Here is a 19,601-nt window from a genome sequence, read left to right as displayed (position 1 = left end):
ACAGGCTTCGGCCCAAGGCTCTCAAGTGGGCCCATGATTCTCTGTTTGCCGGGCATGCGGGTGTCAAGAAGACCTTCTCGTTGATTTCTAGGCATTATTGGTGGCCCTCTATCCAGGTGGACGTTAAGGCCTATGTTGCCGCTTGTGGAATCTGTGCCATACACAAGACACCCAGGCAGTCTCCAGCAGGACCCTTGGTACCACTCCCTATTCCAGAGAGACCATGGACTAGTATTTCTATGGATTTCGTCACCGATTTACCAGCTAGCCATGGATTCAATACTATCTGGGTGGTAGTGGATAGATTTTCCAAGTTGGCACATTTCATACCTCTCAAGGGACTTCCTTCAGCTTCTATCCTTGCTAACCTCTTCATCAAGGAGATTTTCCGTCTTCACGGCTGTCCCCAGGATATTATCTCTGATAGAGGAGTACAGCTCGTGTCCAAGTTCTGGAGATCATTCTGCAAAGAGTTGGGGGTCAATCTAAAGTTTTCCTCAGGGTACCACCCTCAAACTAACGGCCAAACGGAGAGGGTCAACAAAGACTTGGAACAATTTCTCAGGACCTACTCTTCAGGTAATCAGGTGGAATGGAGCCGTTTCTTGTGTTGGGCAGAATTTGCTCATTATAACCAGGTGCACGTATCTACTGGTTTGTCTCCATTTTTTCTTACCTATGGGTTTCACCCTCTCCTTCCTGAACTTTTCCAACCTGGTTCAGCGCTTCCGGCCATGCAGAATCTCATTCAGGACTTTTCTCAAATATGGTCTCAGGCGAAGTCCAAGTTATTGGAATCCTCCCAACGCTACAAAGCTAGCGCCGATCGTCACCATAGACCAGTCCCCAGACTTCGACTTGTGGACAAAGTGTGGTTATCCACAAGGAATTTAAGACTTCGAGTTGCCACCATGAAGCTCGCACCCCGTTATATCGGACCTTTTCAAATCACTCAAGTTATCAATCCCGTGACATTCAAACTCCTACTTACTCCATCACTCAAGATTCACAATGTGTTTCATATTGCTCTACTAAAACCCCTCGTTCTCAACAGATTTGTCAAAAGAACCCCACCCCCGTTCCCAGTAAAGACTGATCATGGGGAGGAGTATGAGATAAATCAGATTCTGGATTTCCGGATCTCCAGGGGTCGCCACCAATATCTTGTTGACTGGAGGGGTTATGGCTCCGAGGAGAGATCTTGGATCGATGTACAAGAGATACATGCCCCTCGCTTATTGGCCAAATTCAAGAAGGAGAGAGAGGCGACCTTGCAAGCCTTGAAAAAGAAGAAATGGGAGAGTACTGTCAGGCGCCATCCTGTTTCTAAACGGACGCCTATCCCCTTGCTGAATTGGCGTCCCGCTGCCTAGAGATGTTTGCCGTTCTATTCGCATGCATACGCCGAGCTTGGCAACCGTTACTTAGCAACTTGACGCTGTTTGCGTTTGCCATCGGTATGCATGCGCAAGATTCTACGCTTCGTCGCCCTGCAACTTGTTAGCGATTGGTTGCGGTTTTCCCGCCGATGTCAGGCACCTATTAGGGATCACTTCCCTCTATTTAAGGAACTCACTAAGGCCATTTCCTTGCCAGAGTATTTGGTCTTCTGCCTTGCTCCAGCATTTGTTCCTATGTTGCTGTTTATTGGATTCTGACCCTGGCTTGTTTCTGACTTCTCCTTTGGTTCCTGATTCTGGCTTAGAGTGATATTTGGTATAGACCCGGCTTCCTGACCATTCTCCTGCTTGTGATTTGGTTATATCTGTTCCTCTGGTTTGACCCGGCTTGCTGACTACTCTTCCATCCTGCATCCTGGTGGGCTGTCACCGCTTCCTCAACTGTTACCTCGCCAGCTGACTGATACTGAGAACCGCGACCTGCATGTTCCTTGCAGCAAAGTCCATACCTCCTTGCGGGGGTTCCTGGTGAAAACCAGGGGCGTGTTAGACTCCGCGTCTCAGCACTCAGTAGCGCCAACTGCTGGCAGGTATCATCAATTCCACCTAGTGATTCTCACAGGTACCAGGACCAGAATTTTGTCACCTAGTTGGAAAGCCCTAACTACAGCTGACTTATCGTAGTTTCTTTTTTGTCTCGACTGTGCCTCATGCATATGTTATTGCGCCAAAGGGGTGATCTTCCCCAACCTGCAGGGCCGCCGAGAGGGGGGAGAGCGGGTACATTTTACCCGGGCCCGGGCTTGCCAGGGGGCCCGGGCCGGGCCCTCGCGTGCTAATTTTTAATTTTTATTTATTTTTATTTTATTTCTATTTGATGTTTTTTTTTTGTTTTTTTTTAAGAAAGATTCCTACTCATGTGATCAGCGCTGCAGCTCACGCTCGGCAGTCAGTGAGGAGCACCAGACAAGACCAGAAGAAAGAAGAGAAGACAGAAGAAGGAAGAGAAGAAAAGAAAGAAGGTAAGTAAAGAAGCGAAGAGGCAAGGAGAGGGAAACAGAAAGGGACAGTGCTATAAAGAAGAGGGAGTAAAAAAAAACAGGGGAGAGAGGCAGAGAGTAAAAAAAAAAAAAAAGGGGGAGAGAAACACTAAAAAAAAAGGGGAAACACTAATTTTTTTAAAAAAGGGGAGAGAAACACTAATTAAAAAAAAAGGGGAGAGAAGCACTAATTAAAAAAAAAAAGGGGAGAGAAGCACTAATTAATGGGCGCTATTTTGTTTGTAGGGTGATGGTGGGGCAATTTAATAGTGGGGACTATTAATTTGAGATGGGGTGGTTTGGGGGTTATTGAATATGGGGGTGAGTTTAGGGAGAATGAGGTCTATTTATTAAATGTGACTATGAGTTATTTAATGGCAGTAATAATGGTTGCGGGAAATAGGTATTGCTGTTTACAGGAAGGGAATAGGTTTATTTATTAAATGTGAATACTATTATTTTAATGTTGGGGCTGGAGGAAGGCTTAATTATTAATCGTGGGTGCTATTGATTTAACGCCGGGGCTGACTGTAATTTTCTAAATGTAGCCATTTTTTTTTCCCAAATAGGTCCTTCAACATTCCAGGATCCGGACAAGCCGCAACTAAAGAAACCAGCAGTCACAGGTGGTGAAAGTGAGAAGAACAGGTAGGAGAGAGCAGCAGAGTGTGTGAAATGTTGTGATTCTAGTAGGGACAATGGCAATTTTTGGTGAGTGTTGTGCCCAATGTAAGGTGCAGGCAAAGACTGAACTTTTTGTGTACACACTGCATTCTTTGTATACTACACTGTAGTGCTAGATGTCTTAAAAGTCAGGAGTGCTGGGACATATGTGACGCTCTGGTGAATTCAGGACCTAGTGATTTTGATGTGCTAGCCACGCCCCAACGGCTCATTGCCATGCCCCCAAATGTATGACCACCCCCCAAATTTTGTTGCACCGCCGTTAGGCTAGCCACGCCCCAACGGTGCATTGCCACACCCCTGAATGTATCACCACACCCCCGAAATTTTTTGCGCCGCCAAAAATTTTTGGGGGCTTACTCGACTATGAGGGGGGGGCCCATGAATTTGTTGTACCCGGGACCTGAATTCCTCTTGGCAGCCCTGCCAACCTGGCATATAACTAGGACACAAATTGGATCACATTGGGTTCTTTTGGACTCTGTTGCTCCCAGTCCTCCTTGAGAGCATTCAAAATGCCCCTTGGCTGCTTGCCATACAACAATTTGAAGGGGCTGAACCCGGTAGATGCTTGAGGCACCTTCACTCACTGCGAACATTAAATAGGGTAATAGCACATCCCAGTCCCGTTTTTCCTGCGCCACTGCCTTCCTCACCATATGTTTGAGTGTCCTATTAAAACATTCCACTAATCAGTCAGTCTGCGGGTGATATACTAATGTGTGTAACGTTTCTACTTTTAACAACCGCCATAGCTCTTTCATTAGACAGGTCATAAAGGAGTACCCTGATCAGTTAAGATTTCTTTGGAGATACCCAACCTGGTACAATACAGAAGCCGTTCTTTTGCTATTGTACTGGACTTTATATTGCGCAAAGGTATAGCCTCGGGATACCTGGTGGCATAGTCCACTATGACCAAAACATACTGATGGCCGCAGGGCGACTTCTCTAATGGGCCTACCAAATCCATACCAATACGCTCAAACGGGGTCTGCACCACAGGGATGGGAATTAGCGGGCCCGATAGTCTGGCTTCGGACATGATCTCTGCCATACTGGACACGTCCGGGAAAACCTTATTGTCTTGTATACTCCTGGCCAATAGAACCTGAGTAATATCCGCTCCCGTGTTTTATCTTCCCCCAAGTGCCCCCCACACAAATGTGTATGTGCAGCTTTAAGAACAAGTGATGTATGGATTTGCGGCACTATCAATTGCTCTACAGTTCTACCCTGTACATCAGCATCTCTATACAACAGATCATTCTTTACCATATAATTGGCAATACATTCTGCAGGCTTGTTAGCCTTCTCAACCCCATTAATCTCAACCACATTCTTATAGACATTAGCTAAGGCAACATCTCCAAGTTGGTCTGGGCCAAAGTCACTTAGTGTAAACAAGTTAGACAATCCTGCCCAGTCTGAGTCTTCATTGGGAGGCGTAGCCCTTTCACCCAAGGTCACACCAACGAACAATGCCAGGGTCTGGTTCCGCGTTGGTACTTGTTCAGCTCTTCTTTGTCTATGCCCCCACCTCTTAGGAGGTGTATTTTCCTGAATTGTCTGGTCCAGGTTTTGTAGTAGATCCTGGCACTTCCCATTTTCTGTTTCCTCAAGCTCCTCCATCAAGGCTGGACTTTCGGACGGTGCTTCAATTGCAGACGTGTGCGGCTGGATTTGCTCCTGGAGGATCTGCTTGAACAGTGGAAAGTCTATGCCCAGGATTAAAGGGTATGGCAGTTTTGGGGCAACAGCCGCTACCACTGTTACTGTCTGTCCATTCACAGTAATAGGCAAAAAAGTCCTGTCATATTCCTTGGCAGTCCCATGGACACAGAGAACCTTTACTTTGGGCAGATTATGCGTCAGTTTCTCTGGTAATATGGACCTGGAAACCAAGGACAGTTCACTACCCGAATCTACCAGAGCCAGCACAAGATGGTGATTCACAAACACAGTCACGCGGAATAAGCAGGACTTACCGGTAACCGGACTCATTGTATAGCAGCTTGGATAGCTTGGTTGTGTGTGCGCTAGTGAACAATCCATAGGCTTCACTAATGTTAGGGCACTGTGCTTTCAAATGTCCAAGCTTTTTGTACTTGAAGCACATTGGACTTAATGCAGGTTTGGCTGCCTTTTTTTCAAGCAATCTCTCCTCACCAACATCCGGTCCACTGTTCCATGTGCCAGATTTTGACCAAGGCACAAACTTTGGAGCGGGTATAGGAGGTTTGGGCATATGCTGCAAGGCACTGTATCTCTCCACTACAGTAGCCAATTCCTCATATGACTGAGGATCCGCCTGCAGTGCCCACCTTTGGAGCCCTCTGTCCATAGCCCAGATACAATGGACAATGGCCAGAATTTCGATCATTCTGCCCGCAGTGTTCTTTTCTGGCTGTAACCACTTGTTTAGTGTTCTACCAAGTTCAGCAATCTGAGCCCGAACCGGTAAATCTTTGGAGAGACTCCAGTCATGATACCATTGGACCTCCCCTGCTCTGGTGACTCCGACCCTCGCTAAGATGGCGGTTTTCAACCGTTGATAATCGCCAGCCTAGTCCTCATCTAGGTCTTTATAGGTTTGCTGTGCTTCTCCTGAAAGATAGGGAGCCAGGTATTTGGACCAAGACCCAAGTGGCCACTTGGCTCGGTGGCGGCTCAAAGGCTATTAGATATCTTTCCACGTCATCATCAGAAGTTAATTTCTGTAGCGTGGCGGTAGCTGGAGCCTCTCTATCCCAACTCCCCTGAGCGATCTCCTCTCGGAGAAGTTGGGTTATTTCCTCTTGCACTGCTGGCACATTCACTAGTGTTCTTAAAATGTCTTCCATTCCCACAGGAGTTTGTGCTGGGAAATGAAACCTAGCTTGTCTCAGCATTCAGGTAAACAATAAAAGTTTCTGGACCACACCCAATTCACAACCGAGTGACCCACAAGGTGTGGTACTAAAATTACCAGAAAAATACATTTGTTTGTGTTTGTTTTTAAACCCCCTTTTTTCCAGCTGACGTGCTTTAAAACCTTCACTGGTAAACAGCAAGCAAACTAGAAAAAAAAAATATTTTTTTTTGGACCACACCCAACTCACAGTTTGAATATTTAACAAGTGTAACTTCTGCTTCCTTTTGCAACCAAACAGCTGCTAATCAGTTCCCAGTACAAAGGTTTTTCTCTTCACAACAACACATTTGAAACAAAGCATTACCACAGTTTGATGCATTATAGTGGTTTTTAACTAGAGATGGTCACTGACCCCCGTGTTTTGGTTTTGTATTCGGTTTTGTATCTGAATTACCGGCGTGTTTTGGTTTTGTTTGGTTTTGTTTTGCTATTTTGTTGGAAAATCAATGTTTTTGGGCCTAAAATAACCAAATTTAGTGCTCCACCTGTTTCTTGGATAAGTAATCTAATTGTAAAGCTAATAAATTATCAAAAAAACAGTTTAATTCCTGGTAGGTAGGCCTTCATTAATTCTACACACAAAACAGATTGTCTTCCTCTCCATCTATGCATATTGGCAATGCAGCCATCGTCTTTGGATGTATATTACACCCTACACTTATAGTTAAATATGTAAAGAAATGGAAAAAGGCAGTTTGCTTTCTGTCTCTATAGGCCCCCCTCCACTTGTCGAAAATACCCAAAAATTCAGCCGTTATAGACTGTACAATATTAATTGAAATGGACAAAGCAAGTTTGGTTTCTGTCTCTATAGGCCCCCCTCCACTTGTCGAAAATACCAAAAAATTCAGCCGTTATAGACTGTACAATATTAATTGAAATGGACAAAGCCAGTTTGGTTTCTGTCTCTATAGGCCCCCCTCCACTTGTTGAAAATACCCAAAAATTCAGCCGTTATAGACTGTACAATATTAAGAGGAATGGACAAAGCCAGTTTGGGATCACTCTGTCTATGACACCCTACCCTTAAGGAGAAATTGCCCAAACAGCAGCCTTTCAAGACGGTACGCGATATGCAAATGCCACAAGTCCCTTTCCTCTTTGGGGGTAGATTGCACCCTACACTTACATAGAAAGTTTTAAAAAGATGTTATCGTCATCATCTTACGCTTCATCCTCACCCTCATCAGTGTGTACGTCATCATCACAGACTATCAATTCATCGCCGCTTGAATCCGCCATTAGAGAATAGTCAGTGCTTGGATGTCTTTGATGGTGAAGGCCTTCCTCGTGGAAGATGTAGTTCATTTTTATAAACATAATTTTCTCCACATTTTTTGGAAGTAACTTTCGACGGCGATCACTGACTAAGTTCCCGGCTGTACTGAATACTCGTTCAGAGTACACACTGGAGGGTGGGCAGCTTAGGTATTGCAAAGCAAGAATGTACATGGGTTTCCAAATGGCCTGCTTTTCCTCCCAGTAAGGAAAGGGACTGTCTGACATTTCCATATCAATTACCTCTTGAAAATAATCCTCCACCATCCTTTGCATGTTTATACTCGTATTGGATGGAGTTATGGGCAAGGTGACACATTTTTTGGAAAAATCCTTCAAACCAGCCCAGATGTTAAATTGTTCTGGTCTGCCCCTGCGTCTTCCCTGCTATTTTTTGGGAAATTTAATTTTTTACGAGCAGCAGCAGCTGGAGAAAGTGAAGGAGGACACGTCGTCAAGCCGAGGCCCAGTTCAGCGGCCAACTTGCTGACCAATAGCTCCTTGCAAAAGTTCACATCTCGCTCATTTACAAGTAAAGACTCAATGTAGGTCTTGAACCTTGGATCAAGCACAGTGGCCAAAACGTACTGATCCGAGTTCAAGATCTTAATAACTCGATGATCATTGTGAAGCAAATGAAGTACCAAGGCCAACATACTTTGCTGAATTGCTTGCTTTCAGCTCCTCCTTCAGTTTCTCAAGCTGCTTTTCCAATAGTCTAATTAGAGGAATGACTTGGCTCAAACTAGCAGAGTCTGCACTCACCTCACATGTCACAACTTCAAATGGTTTCAGCACCTTACACAGCACTGAAAGGATTCCCCACTGTGCAAGAGTGAAATACATCCCCCCTCCTTTCCCAATGTCATGGCTTGTGCAATATGCTTGGATGGCTTTGCGCTGTTCCTCCATCATCTGAAGCATGTACAGGGTGGAATTCCACCTAGTTACCACCTCTTGCTTAAGTTGGTGGCAGGGCAAGTTAAACTGCTCTTGGAGCTGCTGTAATTTCCTACATGTTGTGGCTGAATGCCTGAAATTTTACGTGCCACCGAAAGCATCTCCTGCATCTCACGGTTATTTCGTAGGAAGCTCTGCACCACCAAGTTGATGGTGTGAGCAAAACAGGGAATGTGCTGGAAATCACCCAGCTGTAATGCTCGCACTATATTGTTGGCGTTATCAGAAATTACATATCCTGGGGAGAGTCCAAGTGGTATAAGCCATGTATCAATCACATCTCTTAGTTTGCGTAACAAATTGTCAGCTGTATGCCTGTTAGTGAAGCTGGTGATACAAAGAGTGGCCTGCCTGTGACAAATGTTACGTAGTGGTACGTAAATGCTGCTGCTGTTCCTGCTGGTGAAGGTGAATGACCAACCCAGTGGGCTGTCACAGTCATATAGTCTTTGGTTTGGCCACTTCCACTTGTCCACATATCTGTGGTTTAGTAGACAGTGGGCAGAATGGCATTTTTCAGCGCAATCTCTACATTTTTACACACTTTTTGGTATAGTTGTGGAATTGCTTTACGGGAGAAATGGTGTCGCGATGGAATTCTGTAACTCGGATACAAAACCTCATTTAACTGTGAAAAACCAACTGCGCTTATTGTAGAGATTGGACGCAGATCTAACACTAACATTGCAGCCATGGCGTCTGTGATTCGCTTGGCGACTGGGTGACTGCTGTCATATTTGCTTCCCCTAGCAAATGATTGTTTCACAGTTAATTGCTGAAATGTAGGACTGCTCATTTTCTTGACCTGCCTCTGGGCTGACGATTCACCCCCAGCAGCAGCAACAGCAGTGGGACTAGCGCTTTCTTCAGAGGAATCAATAATAGTGCAGGAGTCATCCAGCCTCAATAAGTGGGATGCCGGGCTAACTCTGAGCGCTACTGAGGATATTGATGAGGATGGTGTGGTGGGTGTATTTTGTAGCCGTCGGGATGTCGGTGACCGGAGGGTCTTAGCTGATGATGGAGTGCTTGTAATTTTTTTGGAAGAACTTTCAGCTTTTCCCAACACTTTGCCATGAACTCTCGTTAAATGGCGTAACATAGACGAGGTTCCAAGATGGTTAAGGTCCCTCCCTCGACTGACTGTGGCTTGACATACACTACAAATGGCTATACAATTGTTGTCTGGATTTGGGTAGAAATAATTCCACACATAAGAAGTGGATTTTTTTGTTTTATGCCAAGGCATGACAATGGCCTTTTTCTTGTCACGTGCCAGAACTGCTGCCACTGGTGCAGAACTTACACAAACAACCTCATCCTTATCAACATCCTCATTAGCGCCCTCGTCGCCTACACAAATCTCCCCCTCATCCTCTTCTAATTCCAAAGTCGCATCCTCAATTTGTGTATCACCAGCTACACTCGGGCTATTAAAGCACACATCAGCAGAATGCTCACGATTGGATGGACTCTCCACAGGGATTGGTGTCATTTGTGAATCAGAGCAAAAATTATCCTCTAATGCCTTACTGTTATCTTGCAGCTCGGCTTTGACGCGTAACAGTAGTTGTGTAGGTAACTTTTTGGGATCTGCCACTAATAGAGAAAGGTGAAGGCCTCATTCTCTCTTTGCCACTGCGTGTGTAGAATGGCATGTTGGCAATTATTTTTTTATCGGCACTTAAATTTTGGTCAGTTACACTTCTTTTTCGCTTCAACACAGTAAAAAAAATTTGGGTGTGTTTTTTTTGGACTGATTTCGAAACACTGTGTAGTTTGACATCGCCTTGCCCAGATGACGTACTGGGAACACTACCATCAGGACTGGTGACAGAACCTGGTTGCTCATTCTGCTCATATGTGGACTGCTTTGAATCCATTCTGAGCCCAAAGCACTTGTAGTGCTAAAAAATATTTGGTAGATACTGCTGACAAATATGACTTTTGACAGCCAGAAATATTTATGCACAATTATGGGGGACACCCCAAAAGCACTGGGGAGTGTTAAAAATTATTTGGTAGATACTGCTGACAGATGGTAATTTTGACAGCCAGAAATATTTAGGCAAAATAATGGGGGACACCCCAAAAGCACTGGGGAGTGCTCAAAATTATTTGTTAGATACTGCTGACAAATATGACTTTTGACAGCCAGAAATATTTATGCACAATTATGGGGGACACCCCAAAAGCACTGGGGAGTGCTAAAAATTATTTGGTAGATACTGCTGACAGATAGTAATTTTGACAGCCAGAAATATTTAGGCAAAATAATGGGGGACACCCCAAAAGCACTTTGAGTGCCAAATATTGAAAAATAAATAAATCCTCTATCCTCCTCTCTTCTCTAGCGATTTTTGTTAGCACAATTGGAATCAGAATATTGTATTCTCTGCCCCTGCTCTAATCAGCCTGTGACTACACCCTGCTCTCTTCCTCTGTCAAATGGCGATGGATTGCTGTGGAGGCGTGTATTTATAATCTTCAAGTATCGCGAGAACCGAGCCCCGAGATCCGACGACGTCCGGCCTCGATTTGGATTCCTAGCGGGCGGGAGAGTACCGAGCCTACTCGGCTCGGTACTCGGATACCCAAAGTTCGGGTGGGTTCGGTTCTCGGGGAACCGAGCCCGCCCATCTCTATTTTTAACAGACTCCACTCACCACCCTGGCGTCTTCAGGCTGGGAAGACGGCTGTGTTTTAGCTGTCCACCAGATCCCACGATGACACCACTTGTGATAAAGTACAGCATTCACAGGAATCGGACACAGGCATGCTGAACCATTTAACTGTTTATTAGCAGTTGTCAAGATGGTAATACAGCAGTCATCCAGAAACAGTAACACAAAAATCCCCACCGCCTACATCTGGCTAGACATAACTTCCCTGTCTGCAAGCCGGCCACTTACTGGCATCGGTGGTCCCACCCACACAAACAGTGTCTTTATCCTCCACCCCAGCACTACAACAAATCACAGCAAAGCAAACTGATTACACCCATGTGGAACACCTGTGTGTGTATGTGCTAAAAGAGGAACCTAGGGAAAACTTAACCCTGTCTGCAACCATGCTGTTGCTGAATACTAACTGTGTTCCTACCTGTTCCCTTATAGGGGAACTGTGGCAAATATATGATCACTTAGCATAATGGTACACTGCAGTTATGTTGCATATGTCATGAAGCGTGACTCCTGTCTTAACCCTCCCTATATGCAGCAATGTTCATGTTGGGCTTTTCATATATTCACCAGAGCTCCATTAAATAACCTAAAGTTCTGTTCAATGTATGTAACACCCACTACCCTTTGCATAGTTGATTTTGGAGCATGGGCATCACTGCCTTGAAAATGGTTACAATAGGCACTGATATTCTATGTGTTTTATAAATAGAAAAAGAAACCTTGCCCACTGTACTTTTTACCTTCATGCACATACCTACAGTAAAACTAGAACGTTTGTGAACTCTTTAGAATTTTCTACATTTCTGCATAAATGTTACCTTAAATGTGTTCAGATCTTCATCAAAATCCTAAAACTAGATAAATAATCCAGGCAATCATCACACAAAAATACTGTGTATACTTTTCCATTCATTTATTGTTCAAAATGATCCAACAGAAAATGCCTCGGACAATTTTAAAGGGTTCACAAACATTTTAGTATAAATGCAAATTTACTTATGTCTGGCTTGTATAAAGATTTATAAATTACCCAACATCAGGTGAACAAAACCTAGCTGCATCAGTAAAGGACATGGTATTAGTATGCCACTAGCTATTTCCAAATTGGTATTTATGTTATAAAAACAAGAGTTCAATGCAATGCTTGCCAAGTTTGTCCTCTACCAAAGCACATTATACCAGGAGCTGTATGGCAAAGAGAGACGAGTGCCAATGGATTCAAAATGCCCTAGAAGAGCAGCAATAAGGTGACAAGATATGTCCCTTAAAGCTTCATTTTAATTATTCAATCCTGTCAGCTATTGAGGTTGGAGTTTCTTAATGGTAAATATTTGTAATATTTAGTAATTTTATATCTGTAAATAATCCTGATCTAGACAACACAATAAGGAAGATAAAATATGTTCGTTATAAGGAAATTAACCTTAGACAAAAGATAATTACTTTAATGTTGCTGAAGGTCAATATAAACGGATCTCCTGGTAATGTAATATCCCACAATGGTTTGGTGAAGTAGTCCTCACTCTATGTAGGCAGATATGTTTTGTCCCAGATAAAGGTTCTTCTAAGTAAAAAAAAATGTGGTGTTGGTTTCTTTCAGGCAGAAAGTTAAAATCTTATATATGAAAGTGTGACAAGCATATCAACCATTAGTGTAATGGTGTCCATGGACAACTGCAAATTGACAGACCAGCTGCTTTTGACCTAACGTGTTCCAAAATGACCATCAATCCTGATCAGCACCATCAGAAAGTGAACTCATCTGTGTATGTGGTCATCGTCCAACCACCATTACTTGTCGGATAAAGCTCTGTCAGCTCAAAGCAGGGGAGGGCTGGCAAGTTTTACCCCGGTGAGCAAGACACGACTCAGCAGCCTATTAGGAAGAGTTTAAAGGAAAAAAAAATACAGATGGCTCAGTGAACCAGCCAAAGGTAGCCCACTATGGGTCCGGTCTGGGAGGCATATGCCCCCCAGCCCAGCCTGCTCCTGGCTCAAAGTATCATCCAGATCTCTTGTCAGATTCAGCCATATAAGTGTGAAAGATCTAACAGGGCACCAGTAGCATGGTTGAACGATGATATCATACAATGTTAAATCCGATCATCATCCCCTCATATTTTTCGGTCCCATAAATTTCACAAATGGCTGGAAATGGCCTAAAACAGCTTAAATAGTCATTATATGTGACTGTGATTGGGACCTTCAGTGTTACATTTGGTAAAGTTTGAGTCTAGATGAGATGTGTTTTCACCAACAAGTATAAAACCTTTTTTTTTTTTTTTTTTTTATATTATTGTGTTTTTGTATTTGGTTACAAATATGGTGATGCAGTGCTAAAGCCATTCTTTGCACAGTGGTACCTGTTTTTACAGAGTCACTAACCGATTAAAAAATTGCATAGTAAGGGAGAAATTCAATTGGCCTCGTTACTGGCCTGCACACTATTACCGATACTACGGTAATTGTGCGCATAATTACCGTTAATACGGTAATTCTAATTACATTTTTTGCTTGCCGTGAGCAGAAATCTGTGTTCAAATTGCCGTATTACCAGCAATAGGTTTACTGTGGCGGTATTATGGGGGGAACTGAATTCCTCCCCTAAGGCTGGGTCAAGAGTACAGAAAATTTCTCCCAATGTGATATCGTTAACAATTTTAAAAAACGACTGAAAAAAGTCCCGATCAGCACGCCGATTCCTGTATACATACTATACACATTTTACAAGATTTTCCTTAAGCTCTGTGATCTTCATCTGTCATAACCATCAGCTGAAAACATTGTGACTCTGCATATTCCATAGAGATCTATAGACACTGCCGGTCATTAGTGCATACACACTGCAGAACTGGAACAACATCGGTCCATGTTTGAAAGAGATTTTTAGTTTGGTTTAAAAAGCTAATTAAAAGATACGATGTGTTTTGGAATGATAATCGGTCATCGTTGGAGCGTACACACTCATGCGATATCGACCCGAACGGTTGTTTATCGTGTGATTGGCTTGATAATCGGCTGAAAAACCTGTAGTGTGTATCCAGCCTAACATAATAACAAAAAAGTACGGAAAGAGAAATTAGGTTTTTTTTTAACTGATGGGCTGCACAGTGACAGGTCCGAGTGCTTCATGTTCACTTGACCTCATTATGCATGTAAAAGTAGAAAATAATATTTTGTTCAGCAGGACCTAAATATTAGTGTTTAAATGGGTAGAAATTATTCAGTAAAAGGCATTACATTATTATGGGGAAATTAAATTCTGAGCAAAGTCCCATAAGAGCCTTGCGTGATGATACTCCACAAGATGTTAGGGTACTAAAACATTGCTGATGTTTGAACACACCACATAAAGGTGCAAGTAAAAATCAGTAATATTTACATACTGTCTGTAATACCTGAAAGTGACCAGGCTACATCACTTCAGCATACTTGCCAACCTTTGGCAAGCTAATTCCGGGAGATCGCAGGCAGGAGGGCGGGGCGCAGTATTTTGCCTAATTTTGGCTCCGCTCCTGCAACAAAATGCCATTTTCCGTGAGGGGGGGCGGGGCAAAAATGATGTGATTCGCCGCGAATGGCGTTATTTTGAGGAGCATGTTGCATATGCGGGATATTTGCCTGCTCTCCCGGGATTCCGGGAGACCTACCCTAATTTCGGGAGTCTCCCGGACATTCCGGGAGAGTTCACTCAGACGTAATCCCCTCCCCCTACACCTCTCCCTAGTAGGAGACCTCAGAGCCCTTGCAAAAGGTCTACATTTTTACATAATTACAGCGGTGACAGTAATAGGTAATGGCCAAAACTTTCAATAAAGGAAAAATATAATTGTAAACTTGTAGCACTTTAACTAAACACAGCCCAGAAAATGAAGAAAATGAAATGGAAAAGCTTAAATGAAAAGAGTTGGCAATTCCAAAAATGTAAGCTTTTTCTTAAAGTTGGGACATCATGCAGGTGAGTTCTACTTTTACTGCATAGTAGCCATGACATCTGTCCTCCATTACAGGCTGAGTACAGAGGAAAGCAGTAAAAAAGGTAAATCTATTATTTATTTAGTCCAAATAAATTCCACTTTGAGGAGACAACGTATTCAGTGTTGCTGTACATGCACAATTCAATTTTCAATAAATATTACAAAATGGGTCTGTTCCCAAAAATGTGAGATGGGGTTGTGCACCAACAGGAGAAATAATGCATAAAAATGTGCTATGTTGATGTATTTTTTTAGCATGAGCAAGTCTCAGTTAGGTGAGGTGATTACATTTGATGTACAAAATATCACCTATTGTTACTTTTATGTGATTTATACACACTAAAGCAAGACATAGTATCCAGTCTTCAAAATTGCAGCTTAACTGGAAGAGTACACTGTATTAAACTATACAGCTTCTGTTATAGTATACCCCTAATGACATAACACACCAATAGAATGAGAAGTGGTATTTATGAGGCGTAGGACACACCTAAACCTGTTCGTAAGTATCACACATTACAATTATACTAGCTAGTTACTGAAAAAAATGTACTCTTGGATGCATGCCTGTAGCACGTCTTGTTACACATGCAAAATGCTTTCTGAACTTTGGCACGCAGGCAGCCCATGCGCACTCACTGTTCGGCTGATGCAACTTTCACACACAATGCAAGGGAGGGGGAGTTACCGTAAATACACTAATATACAGATGGTTATTTATCATTACTGATATGCTTTGGTTATACATGTGAGAAAGCCATAATTGTATACAATGTACTAATGTCATTTAGTCTAAAAAAGTTCTCTGCATATTGAAATATGCGTTTGTACATAATTTACCTTATTAACATGTATATATAGCCAGTATATTCCACATCACTTTATAACTGGGAACAAACATAGTAATAAAACAAGGATAGGAGTTTCATACATGAGGTTAAGTGCCATATATTGCATATTGTTCCAGTCAGATTGTAATAGAAAAAGTACTTAGTGCGGCTGTATAATCCAGTCACACAGAAATTTTTGGTTTGGGGTAAGCAGTTTATTTGCATATAAATTAATGGCAATTGGGTAAGATATTTTAGGGAAGTTAGAAAAGTGGTTTGGGGACATAAGTTTGCCTGGAGAAGTGTTTCCAGCGAATGCTTGAATATTTGGAGGCTAGGGCAAAGTCTGGAATTCTACAAAGTGGTTGCAGATGGGACAAAAGGTCTTTTAACCAGGAATTGGAGCAAATAATGATTAAGGATGAGTGGTACAGACTTATGGTAAAGGCAAAGGGTTTAAGTTAGTAGATAATTTGTACTAAGTGTTTGTTGGTGCAGCTTTGTTGATAGCTTTGTAGTAGAAGTAGATTTTTTTATATATTGGATTTGGTAAAATACAGGCAACCAATGTCGTGGGATGGCAGTGGAGCTGCAGTAGAAGAAGATTTGGTGAGTAAATGTAGCCTACCTGGTGCTCCATTTTAAAATGGATTGTAGGGCTGAAAGGTTGGTTACGAGAAGACAAGATGAGAATTGCTAGGGGCAGATTCAATTAGTGGCGATGTTCCTTGGAACATTGTGGCTGCGCATTTTTACCGTTCATACAATAAAAATTAAGGCTCACTTTTGCATGCTTCTCTATGGGAATATATCAAAAAGAAAAAATCACTGCGTAATGTCTAGTGCCGCTTTTTTTTACAGTTTGATCTGCCCCCAATAGTCAATGCAGGAGATAATGAGTGAATAAATTAAAGTTTTTGCAGTGTCATGTGTGAGATATGTGTGTATTCTGGATATGTAAGTTAGATAGATGTAACAGAATTTAGAGATAGAGTAGAAGTGGAGAAAATGGATGCTTCAGAGAGTAAAGGATGATGCCTGGGCAGCGAACTAGAGGGGTATGAATGACTGTCAAGTAGTACCTTTCATATAGTCCATTTCACCAAGTACAAAATTGTCTCTCTTTTCTAATCCCAAGTTATTTTTCAGTTGCAGTTGATTGTGCTGAAATAAAGCTTCAAATGGAACCCTTTTATATAACAGACCTGCCAAATATATATATTCATGTGAACTATGGTAAATAGTGCAGAATTAAAAAATTCTATACATTACACTTCATGCTATACTTGGTACTTAGTATGGTGAAAAAGTACAACGCGGGGAATTGAGAACTGAATCTCTGCCATTACATAGCCCAATGTTCAGCATAGTGAAAATCACAACATCTAGGGGGCATATTCAATTGTTCAAAAGTTCCGCGGCGTTAAAACTAGTACAGTTAATACGGTAAAATCCAGCGAGTAAAGTACCGTATTGACTGTTTTTCTGCGCACGATTACCGTAATAACGGTAACCGTGCGCGGACAGCGGGATTTTTGGCGTTTCCGCCGACAATTGAATAGGCCCCTAAGGATCACTCTAAGCTAAAGTAAAAGGGGTCTATATATGACCCAAGCGTGGTAACCATCAATATGGTTAACGAAAATCGCAGTTATAGACAATGAAGTACCACTGCAATTTACCACGGAGCTCGATTCAGACCCCTCTCCTCGACTAAGCATTTTCTCTCTTCACCGGCATCTAATGCTTGCTGGCGAATGGAGGAAGTGCTATTTTCATAGCACTTTCACCCATGAGGGATTCAGTGGTGATGGTGAGGCTTCAGTTGGATCCCATGGAAAAAGACAAGTAAAGCCATGCTGAGATGGGGTTACTTTGCTGTGACAAGCTTTGCTTTTCACATCTTAACAATTTTACTAATGTTGCTGTCCCTATAGAGATTTATGGGGATTGCGTTAAGCTCTGGGAATTAGGTTAAGGCCAGAGAAATCCCAGATTTCCCTGATGTTAACCCTTTGCTATATGACAAAATGCGGTGAAAGAGCCTCACCGCTTGTTATATAGACCCCTAAATGTGGATAGAAAGGAAGTTTATTTGGATTAGTACTTGGTTCAACAATGAGGGCTCATTCGCATCTATCCACTTTTCATGCATTAATACTGAACGATTAATAGTGTAGTGCTAATGCATATTACCAGTGTAATAAAGTATAGTAATAAAACGTCAGCACAGAAAAAGAATGTGAAAATCTTTAAAACTAAAGAGATACAATGGGCTACGCACAACATGCTCAAAGTCGCTGGATAACCACAAGAGAGTACCCTTGCAGCACATAAGACGAAGGAGATTCAGTTAAAGTAAATGGTGATATCACGCATCTCACCGGTTTAGTTCCATTCTGATTCTTATGTACATTGGTTTCCCTTGGTTACTGCTATCTGCTGTACAGCCTGGCGTTCCTCTATCCTCGGACGCTATCTTGCCAAGTATTCTGCACATGCGCAACCCCGGGAACCCTTAAAACCTCTGCTCTGCGGTGATTGGATGATCACCAGCCAGTTCCCTTTATAAGGGTCCTCCTTCTTTCTATGGGTGTTAGATCATCAGCTCTCCCTACCTGAAAGGAAGCATCACCTCTGACCCCTGTTTGTGGTTATACTTACCTTTGTTCCTGACTTCTTGGGTTAGGCCGTTCATTCATCGGTTGCAGCTTCACTCGTTATCGGTCCTGTTCCAGAGTTATAACACCTGTGTGGATCTCAGTGCTTCTGCTCTCTGCAGTTCATCGCTTCACAGTATTTCCTGTTCAACTTATTCCAGTCAAGACCTGTAGCCTCACTGCAGAGCATTACTCATCATCATTCCGGTTCCAGAGATATAGCACCTGTGTGGATCTCAGTGCTTCTGTTCTCTGCAGCTCATCACTTTACAGCTACGCTGTTCAGCCTATCCCGCTGCTAAGACCTGTGACTATACTGTATCGCTCAGCATCCGTTCTGTTCCTGAATTACTACACTAGTGTATACCTCAGTCCTTCTGAGTCCGGCAGCTCATCGCTTCACAGTACTACCTGCTCAGCCTATTCCACTATCGAGACTTGGGGCTATACTGCTGATCATCGCACAGCATTCATTCAGTTCCTGAATTTCCATGTACCTGAGGCTACATTGTTAAGGGGTTACCTCTAGCTAAAAGCATACTTGCCAACTTTCCCAGAATGTCCGAGAGACTCCCGGATTCCGTCTGGGTCTCCTGGACTCCTGGGAGAGTATGGCAGTCTCCCGCATCTGCCCACTTCCTAGTGAAGTGGGCAGAATTCGGTGAATCGCTGCATTTGGCCCCGCCCCCCACTGTAAAATGATGCGTTTGTGTCAATACGTCACAAGGGTGCATGCAAAAGGCAGCGATTTTTGGAGCCACACCCCCCGCACACCCACCTCCCCCCGCCAGCTCCTGGACACCAACTAGAAGTTGGCAAGTATGGCTAAAAGGTGTTGCACAGATGATTACTGTGACTGTTTACTGTATTGGTCTCCCTAGACTTTTATAATATTATTATCGCTATCCTGAGATGGCAATAACAGAACAGGTATTGTGGAAGTACAATTGGCGCTATTAAATAGGCTTTTTGATGCAAAATTTTGAAATCTCCCTCTAGAAACCTGTAGTTTGCCCTTGCATTCATAATGGTTATAATCAACTATGGTAATGAAATTATTTTTTGCTTGTACCTCAGTGAACGAAGTTCTTTTACAAAACATCAGAGTAATGCTACTGCAGCACTTCACTGGTAATTGAATTTGCCCCTAAGATGTAAACTATCTCCGTCAGTG

The 19,601-nt window shown here is 42.8% G+C and overlaps 1 long non-coding RNA gene across 1 annotated transcript in view; it reads right to left on the bottom strand.

Annotated features, from left to right (window-relative positions):
• LOC142138943 (uncharacterized) overlaps positions 1-18,636 on the bottom strand; it is a 40,531-nt gene extending 21,895 nt beyond the window's left edge. Inside the window, exon 1 of the long non-coding RNA XR_012688132.1 lies at positions 18,432-18,636. This is a non-coding gene — a long non-coding RNA (uncharacterized LOC142138943). The remainder of the gene's footprint in view (positions 1-18,431) is intronic.
• Positions 18,637-19,601: the final 965 nt, after the last annotated feature.

The sequence above is a fragment of the Mixophyes fleayi genome, chromosome 2 (genome assembly GCF_038048845.1).
Source record: "Mixophyes fleayi isolate aMixFle1 chromosome 2, aMixFle1.hap1, whole genome shotgun sequence".
Lineage (NCBI taxonomy): Eukaryota > Metazoa > Chordata > Amphibia > Anura > Limnodynastidae > Mixophyes > Mixophyes fleayi.
The sequence above is the reverse complement of the archived record's forward strand: the minus strand, read 5'-3'. Positions and strand labels throughout refer to the sequence as shown.